Source organism: Lissotriton vulgaris, chromosome 3_1, assembly GCF_964263255.1.
Source record: "Lissotriton vulgaris chromosome 3_1, aLisVul1.2, whole genome shotgun sequence".
NCBI lineage: Eukaryota > Metazoa > Chordata > Amphibia > Caudata > Salamandridae > Lissotriton > Lissotriton vulgaris.
This window is the reverse complement of record NC_141689.1, coordinates 59996896-60016727: the sequence shown is the minus strand read 5'-3', so window position 1 is coordinate 60016727 and position 19832 is coordinate 59996896.

Sequence of the window (19832 nt, the reverse complement as noted above, 5' to 3'; positions counted from 1 at the left end):
GCAAGTAGATACTTGTTATTCCCCTGATCTCTAGACCCGGGACATGGCCCGGGTTTCGGGATATCGTCCCTCATCAGTAGAGAAAGTCAATAGGGGTGGAAGAGAAGGCCGCCTCGTAACCGTCACGGGCCTCGTTGCCCAGCACGCAGGTGCGTCGTCCAGAAGCTCGTCAGCTTGGGAGGCTCATGGGAGCCCTTATGTAGAAAAAACAGCAATGGACCGCACACACTAGCCCCTCCTCCGGGTTGCCCCTAAGCAGTCTGGTATGAGCAGTGCCTGAAGTTCAAAGAATTACTGAAAGTTTGTAAGTGGTTCACCTACGTAGGTGCAAGTAGATACTTGTTATTCCCCCGATCTCTAGACCCGGGACATGGCCCGGGTTTCGGGATATCTTCTCTCATCAGTAGAGAAAGTCAATAGGGGTGGAAGAGAAGGTCGCCTCGTAACCGTCAGTAGGTGCAAGTAGATACTTGTTATTTCCCTGATATCTAGACGGTTGCTTGGCGGCCTTCTCTTCCACCCCAAACTATTTTCTTTACTGATGAGTGAAGTTATCCCGAAACCCGAGCCATGTCTCGGGCGATATCCAAAAACCCGGGACATGTATCGGGTCTAGAGATCATCAGTCCAACAAGTACCTACTTGCACCCACTGCGGTGAACCACTCAAGAACTCCATGTACCAGAGTCCCTAGGGGCGATCCGGAGGAGGGGCTAGCGGTGTGCGGTCCATTGCGATTGTTTCTACAAATTGACGGCCTTGAGCTTTGAGCTGACGCACCTGCATGCCGGTTCGGGCATCGAGGCCTTTGACGGTTGCTTGGCGGCCTTCTCTTCCACCCCAAACTATTTTCTCTACTGATGAGGGAAGTTATCCCGAAACCCGAGCCATGTCTCGGGCGATATCCAAAAACCCGGGACATGTATCGGGTCTAGAGATCATCAGTCCAACAAGTAGGTACTTGCACCCACTGGGGTGAACCACTCAAGAACTCCATGTACCAGAGTCCCTAGGGGCGATCCGGAGGAGGGGCTAGCGGTGTGCGGTCCATTGTGATTGTTTCTCCTGATTTTCTACATTGTTGGTGAGATTATCTGTTGCAAAACAAAACTTTGTGAAAATAGCTCAATGAATTCCACCATATCTTGTCAATGGGTTTTGGCAGTTTTTGGTTGGGTGGCGGGCTTTCACAAGGCACCTCAAAGGTGGACCATTTGACAATTGTTTGATGAAAAAATGCCCCTTGGATGCAGACAAGGTTGTGGTTGTTTCGACTTACTCCACTCTTGTGCACAGTACCCACTCATTTGTGGGATACTTTTTCACCAGGAGTGTTGAACTGCTAGTCAAGATATTTCTCTTGCCCATTAAAGTTCATACTTTGTGGCATTTAAAATCAAAGGAGAAGTGAGTTAGCTATGTTCTCACTCATCTCAAAATGATTGCCTCATGTTTCCATACACTAAAGCATGGATATGCTCTGCTTCTAGCACCCTCGTGGTGAAGAGCACATTGTGAAGCAGTAGACTGGCCGAAAATGTAGATTTCTCAACTGTTATCCTGGAGGCTTTTTTTGTTTTGTTTAAATAAAATTTGACTAATAGGCTGAGCAAACGTTGTAGAAAATACTAGCTGCAACTTGGAAGCATAATGTTCTACATTCACCTTAAACTAATAAGGGCAGAGAGCCAGGGTTGCCGGTGGAAATAAATGGCTGTCAGCACAGGAAGCACGCGCATGCATGCATCACAATGCCCTTGTACCAATGACTCAACACATGCGTTTCCACTGGTGGCCATCTTGGAATGGATCTTTTTTTAACATAAAAAACCTATTTCAAAATTACTATCCTTGTGTGTGCATTCATTTTGACTCATGCATTTGTGCTATTATGAAAAGCATCGGCAAAGCAAATATGTTGGACTATAGAGCTTAAACATTGGCTTTTGCCAATGCATGTTACATTTTACATACATATATTGCTTTTTCCATTCCTCTATCTACGTTTAACCAATCTATGTGTACATCCTACATGGATTGTACTCCTTTTAGTTTGTTTTAATTACACATATTCTATACGAAGTTTGATTTGATGTTTTGATACCCAGATGCCACCTGGTCGACGGGTGTGTGGCATACATGCATCATTGTCTCCTTGGTTATCATTAGGGTTGTGTGTTACATCATTAGGTAAGTGTTCCATGATGCCGCACTGTGGTTAGGTATTCTAGAATGACAGGGAGTCAGTTAGCTGTTGGACCTGGATGTCTGATTACCTTATCCTTGTTTTGCTTGGAATAAATATATATATCTACATATTTCTATCTGGATTAATGGTTATTACAATGGCGACGAGGTGGGATACCTGAAGAACTTATTGGAAACCATTTTCCCCAGATTCTTCACTTCGTGTCAAGAACAATTATATATTAAGCTATTTGGACTTGATCTACAAGAGAATTAATGAGCAGCTGAATTTTTTTTGTTTCCAAGCAGAGCGCACTGCTCATTTCATGGAAATAATGTACAGATTTGAAGAAAAATCTTAACTTCCTGCAACGTTCGAAGCTTGCGCGCTAGACACAGTTTGTCCCGTGCTGTGTTAACCAAGGTTTCAGCGCGCATGGAATAACATCATCACGTTATGGATACGTGTACGTGTCCGCGGGGATGTCATCACGCTTGATACACGCAGCGGGCATTTCTAAGAGCGTCATTGACAACGCTGGTAGCTCTTCTTAGCAATGCTACAATGCGAAGGAATATACCCGTCACAACAGGATTGCCGTTTTTTTTAGTGACCATTCTCGTTACGATTAGAGGATTAAAGGGGCAGTGGTGAAGCAAGTGACAAGAAACACTAAAGTAAGTGACATTAAAAAACCAAAACGATTGAATTTAAATATTGACCCCTTGATACAGTCAACACTTCTATTGCACTATAAAAACAAGCATATATAAAGAACAAATTCTGTGAATACAAAGAAGCAACATATAAATATGACATCACAATCCACGGGGTTAGTTGCTCCTGTTCCATTTCTTCCTCGACCTGGTGAACCTGCTATCAAGTGGATTGACTGGAAAGAATATTTCTTAAATTATGTAGCAGCACTTGAAGAGGAAAATGATGAGGCTTTTACTCCATCAAGAAAGAAAAAAATGCTTTTGCATAATTTAGGACCGGAAGGAATAAGGATTTACTTGCAAATGGAAAAGAAAACGAGCACTGATAGCAATTCAGACATATTTGAAGATACCTTAGCTGATTTAGATAGATACTATCAACCAACTGTTTGTGTTGGAATAAGCCGATACAAATTTTTACAATGGAAACAAAAGAAAGCGGAGTCAGTGGAAGATTATGTTTCATCTTTAAAAAAAGTATCTATAAATTGTCAATTTGAGAATCTTCATGACAGTTTCGTCAGAGATCAGCTAGTCATGCACTGCAATAACTCTTCCATTCAGGAAAAACTGTGGGTTTGTGGGGATTCTCCATTGAATGAAATATTGTTATTATTAAAAAAGCTGAGATGTCTAAGAGGTGCGCACAAGTGGCGCTAAAAAAAGATGGTGAGGATAACGTAGTAGCTATTGTACAAGAGAAAAAAAAGGGTGATAGTAAGAAGTATAATTATCGCAATAATAAAAAAGATAATTATAGGAGTAAGAACAACAGTGACAATAAGAATGCTTGTTATAGATGTGGTTATACAGGTCACAACGCATTTGATAAAGTATGTCCTGCCATGAATTCAAAATGCACTTACTGTGGAATACCAGGGCATTATGCTAAGGTATGTAGAAGACGCGTTAACAAAAATAAAAAAAAACATGTAAGTTACGTTAATGGAAAGGAGGAAAAAGATAGCAATAATGAAGTAAGTTCAGATGATGAAGAAATACTTTGTATTTTAGATTTTGACGACATTGACAATGGTGTTTTAAACATCAGTGACAATGGGAAAAAGAAACCAGTATGTGATATTAACATTGGTGGTGTAATTATCAAAATTGTTGCGGATTCTGGATCCCCTTATCCCCTTATACTATTGTACAGAGAGCTGTTTGGGATAAAGAATTCGCAAAGGTCATCAATAAGGAGTTAAAACCCTCAGATATTCATCCTATAACATACACTGGAGAGAGAATTCCCATGGTAGGGTGTGTTGAAGAACTATTCAAGTTCAAAGATAGGTCTACCATGGGAAAACTTTATGTCGCTGAAAAAGGTCCATCTGTTCTTGGATGGATTGATCAGGGTGAACTGGGGATTATTTTAAATCCTAAGGCTAGCTATCAAGTCATGCTCATAGATGACTTGAATAAAGATTTTATTGGAAATATAACAAAGAAATTTCCTAAAGTATTTTCTGGTGAGGTGGGGAAGCTAAAAGGGTTTTCTCATAAGATTATTCTGAAAAAGGACAACAAACCAGTGTAATACACAGAGCAAGGAACATACATTTGAGCATTAAAGATGATGTATTAAAAGAATTGGATATTCTGGAGAAGAAGGGGATTATCGAACCAGTGGAGACTGCCGAATGGTTGGCTCCATTGGTTATTGCGCGCAAGCCAGTAAATCGTCTTCGTTTGTGCATAGATTTAACAGATCTGAACAAAAACATTGTTGTATATAAGTTCCCTCTTCCAAAGATTGATGAACTACTTGCTCAAACCAAGAGGGTGAGGTGGTTCTCTACTTTGGACTTGACGTCCGCCTACCACCAGGTAGAATTGCACAAAAGTAGCAGAAGCTTAACTGTGGAAAATCGTTACGGTTTGATGAACATCGTCTGCGCCATCTTGCCTTTTTCCCGATGCCACACTTTTTGTCATACGCTCCCACCATTTTAGCTGTTTTTGATCAGAACCGCTCTCTGCACGTCCCTGACCCCCAACCCGGTTCTTCACCCTCGCCAGCGCCCCCATGTACTAGTCACCCCCGCCCTCACATACCTTGCGCATAAGCGGCAGCCATTTTAAGCACCATGGCCTCCCTGTCCCTCGCTGATAGCCAGCGCGTCTCACTCTCTCTTAACCTCGCAGGCATCCCCCGCACGCTGACAACCCCCTCGCTCTCACATGCCTTGGGTCATAAACCCCTCTTCAGCGCAGATCTGCCTCAGAATCCCATCCTGTTCCCAGCGCGACACCTCCCTTCATTCCTTTCATGGTCTCGGGCCCTTTGATGCAAACCCCCTTTTCCTGTGTGCCCGTCTGTCTTCCTTGTTCCCAAGCCACCACCTGGCCCTGCGGATACTGTTTATTACCCCGTACAGTAGGAAACCTCCCCTCCCCATCAAAAGACCCTCGAGCCGATCAAAGCCCCCCCCCCCACTATGAGATCCGATCAAACTCCACACATTCCGTGAATCGGCGGAATGTCCAGCTGCGCGATAATCATCACCTGTTGTGACCAGGGTGGGGAATTCAACTGTAAATGTATGTGGGAACGGGCCTGAAGGGGAGATTCCGAGGATGTTCTTTCACATATCAAAGTGTTGCAAGAATGTGTTACGTGCAATAAAGATCATAAACCTGTGTATAAGAGGCCAGGCCTCAGAGATGCGGTTAGAGCACCTCGTGACGATACTTGCTGTCCGAATTGATGTGTTCTCCTCGGGAGAGAATAAACCCTCGTTTCCTGCCTTTCAGTCTCCAGCGCCTGCTTCTTCATTGATTAATATTGGTGGGTCATTGAGGCGACACCGCCGGGCAACACTAAAGGGTCTTTGGTCACTGGTTGTCTTTGCACCCTTTTACATAACAGACTTTATCACACCTTTTGGGTGTTACAGATTTGTAAGGATGCCTTTCGGCCTTGCATCTGCTGCCGCAGTGTTCCAACGGTTAATGCACAGGTTATTTAAAGGGATTAGTGGAATTACCTATTTTCAAGATGACATATTAATAATGGGACGTGACCTGAGAGAACACGATAATAGACTGGAATCAGTGCTAGAAAAATTAATGGAAAGAGGGTTGACAGCTGAATTGAAAAAATGTAAATTCAGAATGAATTCAGTAACATATTTGGGACATCAAGTTAGTAACAAAGGTATTTCTCCCAAAAAAGTTTTGATGGAGGCTATCGAGAAAGCTCCATCTCCTACTTCTAAGGATGATGTACAATCCTTTTTAGGGTTATCCGAGTTCTACTCCAAGTTCATTAAGAACTTTGCTACAAAAACTTTTAACTTGAGACAGCTTTTGAAAGTAAAGAATGAATTTATGTGGAGTGTAGAGTGGGAGCAAGATTTTCAAAATATAAAAACGGATCTTGCCAACGCTTTTCCTTTACAAGTTTTTGACAATTTTGCCCCTAGCATTATAACAACCGATGCAAGTGACAGAGGGTTGGGGGCTGTTCTCTCACAAATCAATGAATTGGGTAAAGAGGTCACTATAGCATTTGCCTCACGTTCATTATCTCCATCGGAGGTCAGATACTCTGTAATTGAAAAAGAAATTTTAGCTACAGTGTGGGCTATGACAAAATTCAGGCAATTTGTTTGGGGAACTAAATTTCTTCTACACACAGATCATAAGCCCTTACAGGGTGTTCAATAAACTGAAAGTTACATATGAAACTGAAGATATGAAGAGTGATTGAGGACTCAGTCACCTACATATTCCTTCAAGGAGGAAGGCTTCTGTGGCTTCAACCCATCCTATGGGAAAAAATAACATAAGTACTTTACACATTGCCTCTAAGTTAGGCCTGACTGCATTTGTGCAAACACAACATTTGACATCCATAGACCACGATCTAATCGTTTTTTTTCTAATGCCCTTCATAGTAAACTTGTGCTATTTGTAAGCACCAACAAGAACAAGTGTTAACATTACCAAATTAAATCGTACTTCAATTACTGACCACAGAAAGATGAAAAGCTGATTGAAAGTTTGCCAGAATACAACCTTTGACCTTAACATCAAAGTAAATATCAGCAGCAAGTATTTAACACACTAAACCATCCTACAGACAGCTACAACACACAAGGGCTATTTCAATATTGCACCACAGACCCAACAGAGTTTTGTAATATGTTACTTCACATTTAACGAGTGCTTGTGAGTGACAGAAAATGTATTTAACAGAAACACGGATCTGAAATGGGGATGAGATACTTGATTTGTTTATTTACTGGGTGCAATGCTGAGCTCCAAGTCATTATTTTTAGTTTTTGGGTATGATTTGACAGGACCGCTTTAGTTCTGTGTACCTTATGTCATCAAACCAAAAAAGACCTTCAAATAATACTACTAGAAGAGGGGTTTTGCCTCCACCCATATGTAGGTAGCCAGGAGTAAGTTTTGATTTGGCAGAAGTAGTGCGCTTCCAAAAAAGTGCTTGTCCTTCACACAGTTGTGGCATTTTGTTTATCCAGTTCTTTTAGTCAGAACCTTCAGAGACTCGCACCTGACATTGTAATGCTACTAAAGTTTGCTAAATAACTTAGGGCCAGATGTAGGTGGCCATTTACCGACCGGTAGCGGCCGATTTCGGCCGTTACTGACCGGTAAATGGTCATTTGTGATGTAGTGGCCCTATTTTACAGATTCGGTCAATTTACCGAATCGGTAAATTTACCGAATCGGTAAAATACCGAATCGGTATTTTTACCGATTCGTTAACTTGCAGATGTAGGTGGGACTCTTCTGAGTCCCACAGGCCTTACAGAATCGGTATTTTACCACCCAATCCAATTAGGTGGTAAAATATCGAATCCAGGTGTGCATGCACATGTGTGCATGCACACCCATGCCATGTGACAGACAAACATGCCCTTAGGGCATGTCTGTGTGCCACATGTCACACGTGCCTGAATTCGGGGTGCTAGAGGGTGTCAAAGTGACACCCCCTGCACCCTTGCAACATTCGGTATTTACCGAATCAGTAAATACCGATTCGGTAATGCCCATTGATTCCTATGGGCTTCAATGCCCATAGGAATCAATGGGCATTACCGAATCGGTATTTACAGAATCGGTAAATACCGAATCTTAACGATTTGGTATTTACCGATTCTGTAATACCTACATCCCCCCCTCTATTTTACCACTTCATAAATACCGAATCGGTAAAATTCGGTATTTAAGAAGTGGTCAAATAGAATTGCCTACATCTAGCCTAGATAATTGACAGTGTTTTTTATCTGGTAGCAGCACAGATGGGAGGAGGACAGCCATTAACTTTACACTTTCAAGTGTCGTTCTATGGTTGAGATTCCAGGGCTAAACTAATCTACATGGACTTTTAGGTCTGGCTAGCAATGCAACTGCCACCTTGCTTCTTGTGATTAACAATAAAAAAGCTTTCAGACTCCCACTGAGACAGTGGCTGAGGCTCGACCCACATGTAGGTTTTCCTGGGTATAGCATTTGATTCGGCCGAAGTCATCTGCTTCCACTAAAAATACTGCTTGTATTGTACATTTTGGCTTGTGGCAAAGTTAAGAGTTATTACAGCAGGACTGAGTTGATTATGGTGCAAGTCGTTGTTCATGGCTAAAGGCCTGGGCTATTTATTATGAAATGTTATAATGGAGCTAGGCCTGACATATTTATTTTGATAGTATATGTTAAAGTCGATTGGTATTTAGGGGTGGATTGCTACTACTTAAACCTACAGATAGGTATTTTCCTACAAGGATGTCACAGATTACCATGATAGGCAGTGATGTTGGTCACTCAGTGTGGCAAACCATGAACATAGAAGGTTTGCTATGTGAGGATGCTTGTTAGGCTCTCTTAGGAGAGATAGTATTTTGCTTAGTCAACTGTAATTTGTACACCTTTCTAACTTTATGACTGTGTGTCTGATGGTAGGTCTTTTCTGCTTATTATAAAACATTATGACAGACAGTTGGTCCAGTCTATTAATTGTGAAAAGTGTATCTTAAGGCCAGTAAGACTTTAACGATTGTTATCACATTGTGTTACAGGATAGAGACAGATATTTTGTTATATGTAATTTCACTGATTATCAGTGGGCAACGGATTTAGCTTTGGCCACTCGTTATGGCAAGTCTTAATAGTTTTCAATGTGATAATTCTTCTTGGGCCCTGTTGAGAGAGACGGGTTGCATATTGTTTTGCAAGCTTTATTTTCTGCATATTTGTAATGTTATTAATGTAAGCACGATTTTTGCCAGTTCCTGTGTGTTTGATTGGACCGGTGGTGGGTAAAGTCAGTATTCAAGGGTAAAGGATTCATCAGTTCATGAGGAAAAGTCTTGCCAGATTTTATGGCTTTGATCTGTTTATTATAACATTTTCTGACAAGGTCAGTAGGGCTGACCTACTTATTGTGAAAAGCATGTATTAATGGCAATAGGCGTTTAAGAGTCAATTGTTATTACACTGTGCTAAAGTCTGTAGGCAGGCATTATGTTACATGGAATATTTCATGTGTTGGGCAATGGTTTTGGTGTTGGTGATCCACCTGAACAAACAGCGTAGATATATGATTTCCACTATGGTGACCCTTATTAGACTGTATTATTTCATTTTATTTGACAATTGTATTTTCTATATATTTTGAATTTTATTATGGTATTCCTTATGGTTGCCCTGTAGAAAGGCTTGTGAACCAACAAAGTAGGTTTGATTTGATTATGATGACACGCCAGTGATAAAGGTCATAGGCCAGATTATTTAGAACAAAAAGTTACGATAAAGGCAGTAAGCCTTACATGTGGATTGTGAAAAGAATATGTTAAAGTAAATAGGTATTTAAGTGTAGATTGTTATTAATCCGTATTAAAGGCTACGGATAGGTATTGTGTGACATGGAACCTCACAGATTACCATAGTGTCCAAGAGTTTTGGTGCTGGTAAGCCCCTCTGACAAACTGGATGCAAACTATTTGTACTGTCAGAATCCTTGTAAGGCCCTCTTAGGAGAGAGAGAGAGAGTGAGCGAGAGAGAGAGAGAGAGAGAGAGAGTTTCGCTTTGCCAAATGTAATTGTGTATACTATTGTAGGAAAGACTGGAGGACACAGGAAGCTTGATGAGAAGAGTTTAATGGGAACACGTCTGGAGTAAGTCCAGTCTAACAGTTAATGCCACATCATTCTCAACTCATGACAGAGATACATATTCGAAAGATGCAGTGGCTTGTGCATGTGCATAACAGAAAGCGATTGACACGAGATGTCACGAGTAAGGCCACGTGCCATCTCGTGTCAGGAATAATATATACAGGAACAATATATACAGTATACAACACACCTCCCTTCCTGTAAATGAATGGTTGATGCAAGTAGCACAGGGTTAGGGGCTGTGCTCATGCAGAATGACTGCGGAAAAGAATGGATAATTGCCTATGCTTCAAGGGCCTTAAGGGATGCTGAAAAACACTATTCAGTTATTGAAAGAGAGCTATTGGCGTCAGTTTGGGCAGCTGAACACTTTAAAACATTCTTGTGGGGAACAAAATTCACTATTAAGACTGACCATAAGCCTCTTATTTACACAGGTGGCACCAGGTGGAGGTCGAACTTTATCGGCTCGCCTGGCCAGATTGGCATCCAGACTACAATCCTTTCATTTTGAGATGGTATATGTAAAAGGGAAAACTAACATTCATGCTGATTGCATGTCCAGGTTGCACACTTCTTGTGATGTTCCTTGTGATGATGATGAGTGTGAAGTAGCTTTCACTTCGCAAGACATTATGTTAGTGTATGGGGAGAAGTTTGATTTGAGTAAGGAGTCCTGGGTAAGAGAAATGGAGAAGAGTATTGAATTAACTCAGGTTAAAAACTATATTTTACAAGGATGGCCAGAACAAAGGAAGTTTTCAGGTGAGATGATGAGTTATGCCAAAGTTCAGGATGAGTTAGCAATCGAAAATGGGGTTCTCATGAGAGGTGATAAATTCATTCCTCCTTTTTCCTTGAGAGATACTATCATTGGTATTGCCCATGAGGGGCATTTAGGAATCTCGTTTACCAGGAGACGCATAAAAGATTTCTTTTGGTGGCCAGGAGTGGACAGTTGTGTGGAACACTATGTCCAAAAATGCTCAGAATGCGCCAACAGTGATAAGTCTGCTGTCCCTTTACGTCCTGAACCTTGTCCTGTGGAGTGTCCTTTCGGTCCTTGGCGAAAGTTAGGTCTTGACTTCATTGGTCCATTTTCCGTTTTACCTGAACATGAGAAATTTGGCATGGTTTTGATAGATTATTTCTCAAAATGGCCAGAGGTAAAAATGGTTAGGGAGATAACAACTAGAACTGTAGTGGAGTTTTTGGATGAGGTTTTCTGTAGGGAAGGAATCCCAGAAGAATTAGTGACTGACAATGGACCACAATTTACCAGCAAGGATTTTCAATGTTTTATCACCAAATGTGGGATTACGCACAACAAAATTGCTGTGTTCCATCCTGAAGCCAATGGCCAGGTTAAAAGATTCAACAGAGTTGTGAAGGAGGCTATCCCTTTGAGAGCGGGAGCGGGTGTCGCTTGAGTCGTTGTAGAGATCCGCCTGAGGCGCTGTAAAATTCAAGGAGTTCCAGAAGATCAAAATAAATTAAACGTTAAAAATTAGCTTTCCTTTTAAAATTCAATGAAGAAATCTTCTTAGAGTAGAAAGATAAAGTCTTTTTTCCCTCGTCGCCAGTGTAGGAAAGACTGGAGGACACAGGAAGCTTGATGAGAAGAGTTTAATGGGAACACGTCTGGAGTAAGTCCAGTCTAACAGTTAATGCCACATCATTCTCAACTCATGACAGAGATACATATTCGAAAGATGCAGTGGCTTGTGCATGTGCATAACAGAAAGCGATTGACACGAGATGTCACGATTAAGGCCACGTGCCATCTCGTGTCAGGAATAATATATACAGGAACAATATATACAGTATACAACAACTATGAAATTTTATGACTCTGTCCCTGGTGGTTTTTTGTGGGAAAGCTGATGCTTGGTACAGGAGACCACAGTTGGTTATGGTAATAAAACAATGATAACAGGTACAGGCCTGATTGGTTCACCAGGAAAAATATTTTGGTTGCCATATGGCTGATCTATTTATTATGAAAAGTTATTATAAATGCCTTACGTCAGATATATTGATTATGAAAATCTTATGTTAGAAACAATAGTAATTTCAGGGTGGATTGTTATGAAAGGCTATAGATCATTACCATATTACCGGAAGTTTCATAAATTATCTTTGTAGATAATGTTTTAGGTGTTGGTTACTGTCTCTGACTAACCCTAAGGGGAGAAGATTTATACTATACTGATTAATGCTAGAATCTTGTCTTAGCTCTCTGCTAAGATGATGTAACAATAAAAAAATCATTACATAATACATACATGCATAGGTCTAAATATATATTCATATGGCTACATAGAAGGCCTTTTGGCTCAGTTTTGTTCTGCCATTGGTCTGTCTGATTGGCATTTACACACTGCTTCCATCCATAACAACTACATTGGGTAATGGTTCAGTCTGCGTCAGTCATTAGCTCCCTTTCCCCATGAATGACAGCATTTTCTAATCATGTGTGTTCATCCGCCTGAAAATGGGTGCGCTTCAGTATCAGAACTGCTTGCCGTGTTTAGATAACAGCATGTTTTAGTTTTTCTACTTATATTCATTTAATTTATCCTGAATAAGTGAATTTGTGGATGTTTTATTGTTGTGGTGTCAGAGGGTGAATTCAAAAATGAATCATTGGATTGATGAAAGGATGCATGAGTGCAAAGATGAGTGACTGAGAGCATGTCTGGTGACTTATGGAGTGCATAAACCCATCAAGGAGACAAACGAATATTTCCCACAGGACCATAGACTCCTAGTGAGAGTATACTAACTACGTTTTTTCTGTAAATACTGAGGTCCAGTCCGATAAAGGGATTTGTGGACCAAACAGAGAAGTTTAAATCGTGTTCCCTTTTTTATAGGCAGCCAGTGTAGGCTTCTAGGATGGGTACTGAAGGCGATAGAGGTGGAAGATGGCATAAACGTGCTGCAGTATTTTGGACCACCTGAAGGTTTTTGAACAGTCTTTCGTTCATTAGGGCCATTAACGTATTCCCGGAGTCCAGGCGACTAATTATAAGGGATTGGACTAGGGAATTTCTTGATTGAAGTGGTGTCCATTGAAATGCGTCTCTTAAAGCATGCATTAGGCCAAAACATGAACTAGTGGTGTTAGTTTCATGTTCCTTCATGGACAATTTCTCATCCACAAAAATTCCTAGGTTTCTCACCACTGCCTTTGGAGTTGGAACTATACCCAAACTTGTAGGCCACCAGTGTTCCAACGAGATCGAGTGGGCTTTCTCAAACAGTAAAACCTATGTTTTTATTGCGTTAAGTTGCAGACAATTCTGCTGCATCCATGTAGCAATATGATCCTTGCAGTCTTGAAATCTTACTTTAGTATCTTCCAGATTTTGTCCCATTGTGATGACAAGCTGAGTGTCATCTGCGTAAGAGATGACCTCGAAACCATATCATTTTATCACTTGTGTGAGTGGTGCCATGTCGATATTACAAAGAGTGGGGCTTAATGCAGATACCTGTGGCACTCTCCTGTTCAGGGATATGGTTCTGGAGACAAAAGAACTGCACCGTCTGAGTACATCCACTCAGAAAGTTCTTTAAGCAAGCCCAAAGCTTTACCGCTGACACCAATGTCTTCCAGTCTCTAAGGTAAGACTGCATGGTATATGGTGTTGAACGCAGCTGATAGATCCAATAAGACCAGCATTGCTGCGTGTACATCAATGGAAAGTCTTGTATTGTCTAAGACCTCTACCTAGCCGATTTTAATTTTGTTGAGACTAGTTCCATGTTCAATGAAAGATTAAACAGGTCAGTAAGACTGTGTAGGAGGGCAGTGGCCAAGGTGGACATAATATGAGGAGGTGCAAAGTCTTCTGAAGATCTTGACTTAACTCTGTTTATCAAAGCGCTAACTTAATTTTGCATTACCGTAGTGAATTCCTCCAGTAATACTGGACAAATACTTTCCTCCATGCTATGCTCCATTTTCTCTTCATCTGTATTCTCCTTTGCAAATGTGTTGTACATTTTCGTCATTTTTTCATCGAAGAATTTAGCCAATTCTTCTACCAAATCTTCTTGTGAGGCGAGGATAGGTTCCTCACAAGATTTGGGATTAGTGAATTGTGTAAGATCTTATGCAATTCTTTTTGTGTGTTAGCTGCATTTTCAATGCTATTTATAATATGTGCTTTCTTGGCAACTTTGATGTTGTTAAGATATCATCTGTGAGCCTTTTTGTAGGTTAATCTGTCCTAATTCTTTTTTGATGACCTCCATTTACGTTGCAGTTTCCTACAAGCAGTCTTTTCAATCCTCAGGGAATCAGTAAATCATGGGGCCAACTTTATTTTATACTTGGGGAATTGCCCATTATGAAGGGGCCAGATTATCCAATGTTTGAGAGATGGCACTTTGAAAGGCTACTAAGGTCTCATCCAGATTGATTGATCCGTTGAGGAGGGAGTGCAAAAATGTGAGGTGAAGGTGACTAGGTCAACTTTCTTCCGTGGCCTACTTAACTTTATGGCTGAGGTCATGACCTTCATAGAAAATCCTGCTTGAAAATTTAATTTGATGGGATGGGGTGATCCCTGATATTGGGTTCATTATTGAAATCTAGGTCCAGAGTGCGACCTGCAATATGTGTGGGTCCTATCACCTTCTGGTACAGACCTAGGGATTTCAAATCCATGATTAAACGAATGGTGTCAGGGTCTAAAGTCTTTCAATGGTGTCAGGGTCTAAAGTCTTTCGCATGAGCTTGCAAAATTTTTTCAGGGCCTCCTTATAGGAGATTTCTGATGTGGGATCGTAAGACCTTCTCCTGCTGCGCTCCAGACTCTCACAAAGGCTTTTCTCTAATCTAATTTCATCAGAGAACCAAGGGGCAGATGGCTTTGCTCTATTGATTATAACTGTTTTTAAAGGGGCCAGCTTATCCAGAGCATTAGCGATCCATAGAATAATGTGCATCGAAAGCTGTTGGGATTACCCATAAGGGACATCAAGGTCACTTGAAAGGCGGACCCATAGGCTTCCTTTGTAACTTTCTGCTAGTTCCTCCCCTTTTCCGATAGTTTGAGACTCATTGACTAGTAGCCCTCGTTTCAAAAGCTGAATGGTATTAGAAAAGTATCAGTCCATAGCAGAGGTACGGGGGCCTCAGTTCACAGACTGTTGATGCTTGAAAAGATTAAGTCCAAAATATGGCCCGTTCGATGGGCTGAGGAGATAAATAACTGGGTTAGGTTGAGGCCAGCTGAAGTCAGAGTTAGCTGGGACGCCTGAAGGCAGTTCAAGACATCGACATGCGTGTTAAAATCTTCCAGAACAATTGGGCAGATGACGTCACATAGCTCTGGAAGACAGCTATTAGAGCAGTCCGATGACTTATAAACCAGCAAAAGGAAAGGAGGGCGTAAGTTTGATACAAAAGATTAGGCCCTCAATATTACCGATTCAACCTGGACTAGACTCAGACAGACTGCAACATCTTACTGAACACTTACACCTGATTGTCATATTCAATTTACTTATATGTCCCTAATATAGAAATATACTATAAATTAAATGCTACTAGTTGGAAGGCAGCACTCGATCTGCCACCCACTTCAATAGCACTTTAAAACATGTCTCTGGCCTGCCACTGCAGTATGTGTTCCAATTTTAAAACTGCTAGTTCGACCTGGCAAAATAACCCTTTTGACAGGCCTAAACCTTCATTTTTAATACATACAAGCCACCCCTAAGGTAGGGCCTAAGAAGCCGGGTGCACTGTATTTAAAACGTAGGACGTGTTTTTAAGTTGTATATGTTCTGATATTGAAAACTCGCAAATTTTTTTTCACTACAGTAAGACATATCTCTCTCAATGGATTACATTGGGTTACCTTATTGTATTTAATAAGCGCTAATTTTTGAGTGGGAACATATAGTGCAAGAAACTGGATTATTGGTTGAGGGTGGCGAAAACTTACTGAAGCAACCATCACAATCCTTGTCCTGTTGAGCAACAAAAGTCACTCAATCTATGATTACCCCTCTAGTAGCTTGGTGTAAAACAGCCAGACTTTACTTAGAGGTAAAGTGTTAAGTATTCATTAAACACACCCATGGTAAAATTAAAATACAACACACGAAATATCGCAAACAAATTTACATGAATAGAGATTATGTTAATAAATAAAATGAGACCAGAGAGGCAAAATTCAATCAATAGAACTGAAGACGCACAATTTCAAAGTTGTAGGTAAGTTTTACACCTAAAAGCACACACTTGGTCATCTGGTTGTGCTCGAATGGGAGAAAGTCACAAGTTCAGGCCAACCATGATGGAGCGGACCGTATTTTGGAGGACAAATGGGAAGACATCTGGAAACATTGCACACAAGAATGGGTACATGCCGTCTTTTTGCGCTTAATATTTTGTGTTAAGTTACAAATTAATGTAAAAGCAGAAAAACAGCCTGAGCAAATGTCAGAATGGGTTTTGTATCTGATGCTAAACTATTTTTGTAACAGGGATCACGTGTAATTAAAGCTCAGCTATATATCAGTGTAACATCCATCTTTTAAATTTTTTTAAAGTCTTTTTATTAAACAAAAACAAGCTTCAGTTCAATACCCATATACAACTGGCATTTAAGGAGAGATCGCTGAGACAAGCTCACAGTTCTTAATATGTATCCCGTCGGCGATCCCCACCATGAGACACCCACACTCCCCCACCACAAACACTAGCATCCTGTCTCCCACATCAACACATATCAGTTCACAGGGCTTGCTTCAAAGTTCTCTATATTCGGCCCATGCACTCCAGATCTTTTCCCCTTTAGGAGGGCAGCCCCAGCTCTGGTAGATAACCCGCTCCGCTCCACAACACCAGTCCAGGTCTCTTTTCCAGGCTGTAAGAGTAGGGGCTGTTTCTGCTCCCCATGCTGGGAACTCCCATCTTGATAGTCTGAAAGCAGTGTTTACTTTGTAAAAAATATGGGTGCAAGGGCCCAAAGCTTTTCTTAGAGCCATGCTGTTGAATGCCCTGAGGCCAAATACCAAGATATTTGTCATAACATCCGGTCTGAATCCAACAACACAGGAAACATTAAATTAGATATAGAAAACTTGCAGCTGGACATGTTGAGAAGAGACACTTTTTTTTGCCATGTATGTGGTGAAGTGGACACACCAAGTGCTGGTCAGAGACCTTGTAGCTTGCGTCCCTTCAGGCTAATCATTGTGAGACTTCTTCATTATACGAATTGTGATGCATGGCTCCAAGCAGCCTGGAACAAGCATGATTTGCAAACAGTTATGATCTTCTGTTTTGCTGTTCACCAATTTCACTATCACTGTGCAAAAAGCAATAATGTCCTTCCTCACTTAAAAAGGTGAGACCCATTAATACGGAATACAGCATCGTTGGAAAGTGGATTATTAGTAGTGATAAGTAGGGACCTACCACTAGTAATAAGGCCAGAAACACAATAAAGGGTTCATTCAAGGTCTCAATGAATGATTCACTTGCTCAACCATTGGTAACTGGCAATGAGCAGGCAGTTTTCACTAAGGAGGCATGTGTTAAAGCATTTAACGACAAATACATTAAATAAGTAGGACGCAATATGCAATAAAAATCCAACATCAGTTTATAAGACCTTAGGGGTGACAAATGTAAAAATAAGGTTGTTTGAAACTTTGGAAGTACTTTTAATTCCAAAGTCGATTTTGCATATATTTTCGATTTAAAATCAGCCTGCAAGGCTTTTAAAATGACAGCATGCACCTCCGTAGTGCACACTTAAGTGCACTAAATCTGCTGGGCCTCTAAACCTACATGCCCTACCATACACTAGGGACATACGGGTAGGTTGTCAGAACCAATTGTAATTATACCTAATTACCATGTACTTTTAATCCGAGCACGGACTCTGGGTCTGGTCAGCAGAGCCCAGTGTGCAGCCAGAGTCAGAAAACCAGCACCTAGTAGTCAAAATGGGGGCAAAAAGTGGAGGGAGACTGAAAACCGGTCCTGGTTGCTCACACAACCCCTCAAAACCAACAGTTCAGGGCACTCAGTCCAACTTTGGGAGCGGTACCTTAGTCTGTCTGTTAGGCGAGGACGAAAGTGAAGAAAACAGGCTGTACCATTGCATGGCTTACTCTGCCTTACATCCTCCTGCTATGGTCAGTGTCCTCTGGGAAGCTGACCCATCTCTACAGTAACATGACCCATTGTAAACTGAAACTTCATCACAGCTGTTTCATTTTCTTCCTCCCTTCCCCCTAACCTTGATAGTGCAATATCTACTTTACCCACAGAAGTCATTCAACACTTGAGCAACCCCACCATGACCAACAGGGTCAGGGGGCCTATCTTACTTTTGCAAATAGGATTTGCCTCCTATGCCAAATACAGTGCTGCCATGAAGGTCAGCACCCAGCAGATGCTACTGACAGCTGTCCAGAGCCAGGCCCTAAGCTCTCAGGTGGCTGATCTGCGTTATGGGCAACTGTGCATTCCGGGAACCTCTCCTACTGTTTAGAGTGGGTGTTTCCACATCTTGTGGCATACACCCTATCTCCATTCTCCCTTCTGTTAGTGCATGGGTGACTCTTTGCTGCTTGACAGCTGCTTGACTTCTGAGAACTTCCTTAGGGTCAGGTAAAGCTTCATGAGTTCCAACTTTGGGTTTCTCCCTTACTGGAACAGAACACCCCTGGCCTACTGGAACTCTGGGTCACTTTTCCTCTTCTTTTTTCTTTTCTTTTGTGACCCTGTCTCCTAACTGTAGGAAATGGCTCCCCAGGAACTTTGGGTTTGATGGGCACCCTGCGGCCGACCGCCTGACTTTGGGATCAGACCAACCTTTGGGAGGTTGCCCAGGAGACCATCTGCACTGACTACCACCTCAAACCAGGTAAGGGAACCCACCCATTCTTGGGGCACTATAGGTACAGGTTTGTTGGTGACCTCACCTGAGGCTACCCCACTCTTCTAGTCTCTCCTGGCACATACATGTTTGTTGACACCAACCTGTCACTCACTATATTGTGACTGGCACATGGCACATGTGTCTCGCAGGCCAATGGCATGGATCCCATTTACCTGAATGGAGTAGAAACACCTTCTACCACCCTCAGCGATAACCAGCTTACCATCTGAACCTGTCTCCCAACAAAATGCTAAGCCCAAATTTCCTGACTAGACATTTCCTCATGTATGGGCAGGAGCCTATTGCTCCCAGCTATTGAAATCAATTCCCACAAGGGAACCCCAAAAATTAAAGTGGTCCCCTCAAATGCAATCCGCCATCTGTCCATGTCGTCCCCTTCTATAAAGAGGGGAAGTGTTCCCTTGGGAAGCCTGGGAGCACGCCAACCACCCCTTGACATCTCAGCATCTTCTTCATTTTTGCTGCCACATTTTCTCTGGGTTTCGCCTCCTCCCACTTCTCTCTAGCTAGGTTCAACTTCCTCTTTTTCTGAATTATGGAAGCTAACTGAGCCTCAAGCTGAATTATGGAAGCTAACTGAGCCTCATGCTGCCTCTCTGGAAATGACTGCTCTGGTTCCTGTGTATGGGAGCCTCACCTTCCATCCACTAACTGGAAGTATGAACCTGATGTTTGAAGAAATGGACGAGTTGTTATCATCATCCAACTGGAGCGGTCATTGTCCCCCTTCCCTTCCCTCTGTGGAGCTGTCTTTTTGTGCAGAATCTCACAGATTACCATAGAATGCAAGGGCTGTTGGATTTTGAAGAGTTGCAGTATGACTATCCTTATTATTTT